Source organism: Rhagoletis pomonella, unplaced genomic scaffold (genome assembly GCF_013731165.1).
Source record: "Rhagoletis pomonella isolate Grant_MI unplaced genomic scaffold, Rhpom_1.0 Rhpom_scaffold_00002, whole genome shotgun sequence".
NCBI classification, from domain to species: Eukaryota; Metazoa; Arthropoda; class Insecta; order Diptera; family Tephritidae; genus Rhagoletis; species Rhagoletis pomonella.
The window spans coordinates 45,767,719-45,769,084 of NW_023458556.1; the positions used below are offsets into that span (position 1 = coordinate 45,767,719).

Below are 1,366 nucleotides of genomic sequence, written 5' to 3' on the forward strand. Positions count from 1 at the left end.
CGTTGGTGGTGGCTGGTGGCCGGTGCCTTTAATGTCCTACAGTGCTTGACAGCACACACACACACATTGCATATGCATTTAAAGATTCAATGTTACCAATGAATGTTGCCAACAAACAACTCGTCTGCCATCCAGTCGGCCTGCCTACGCGCATTTTGCCTTGCTGCTGAGATAAGCGCATGAATCGTGTCATGCCGCGCGCGATCTTACGCGACAGATCGCATAGTGGAGGAGGAAGAGGTGGTGGTCGTGGTCGTGGCCGTATCAGTGCTATTGGCTAGTGAGTCTGCAGTGGCGACCACTTGCAGCTTACCTACTTTAAATTTTTCACTTGTACTTTTATTTTGCACGCGCCCACCGCAGACTCCATCCAACTTTCGCAGACGTCATGGAAAATTCACAATACGCATACAAGCAAGCAGACAGTTCGGCGAATGTATGCAAAAAGAAATGAATTAACAAAAGACTTGTTCAAATAGTACGAGTACTAGGTTCCCAGGGTCGGCATGAGCGTTTGCTTACATAGTACACACTCGTATGTATATATATGTATGTATGTATAGGCGAAGTTTGCTTTTAAGTTCAAGTTGCAGAGAACGCGCATCCTTTTGCAATACCAGGAAAGGTGGCAGCAGGCGGATGTCGCTTCTACGGCCGTAACTCTTCATTGTGTAACAAAGATGGTAATGGCGTTTGAGGTGCGCGGATTCTGTGCCTTCACTGCAGCTCTTCTAGCCTTTAGTAGTGGCAGCAGCATTGGCGTCGTCAGCTTCAGCATCTACGGCAGAGCGGAGGCGACAGCGACATTGCAATTTATTTTTGTTAAGTGCTGCATTTTGATCTCACTTTCCTCGAAGAACGTATGTATGTACATAGGTTGTGTGCGCCAGCCATAGAACTGGCTCGTTGACTAGTTGACTGGTTGGTTGGCTGCATAGTTGGCTGTCTGTCCGTCCCATTTGTTTGTGGCCCTTTAGGCGAACGCACAGATGATTTCTTTGCTTGGACGGATTTTGTTGATGTTTCTCTGTATCGTCAGCACCTTGGCACGTTGAGCGGTGGTTCCAAAGTTGCTAGACAGTTTGTTTTTTTCTTTAGTTTTTACTCAGCCTGCATGCCAACTACTAACAACAACTAAGTATGTATGTAGTATGTAGTTGTGACTGCAATCAATGGGATTTTGTTTACAACACTAGAATCTAGTGACTAGACGACTTCGCGTTGTTGTTGGTAGCGATGAGGATGCCTATGTTGGCGGCGCTGGCGGTGATTTCGCTTTTCGTGTAGGCAGTATTTTGTAATGTAATGCATTGCATATGGTTTGGACAGTTCGAAATTCCTGCAAAATGGACAGGGTTGCCATGCG

General features: G+C 46.4%; 1 protein-coding gene across 2 annotated transcripts in view; it reads right to left on the reverse strand.

Annotated features, from left to right (window-relative positions):
- The window catches only part of LOC118733696 (G1/S-specific cyclin-E2), a 142,466-nt gene that overhangs the window by 76,510 nt on the left and 64,590 nt on the right, over window positions 1-1,366 (reverse strand). The window lies entirely within an intron of this gene.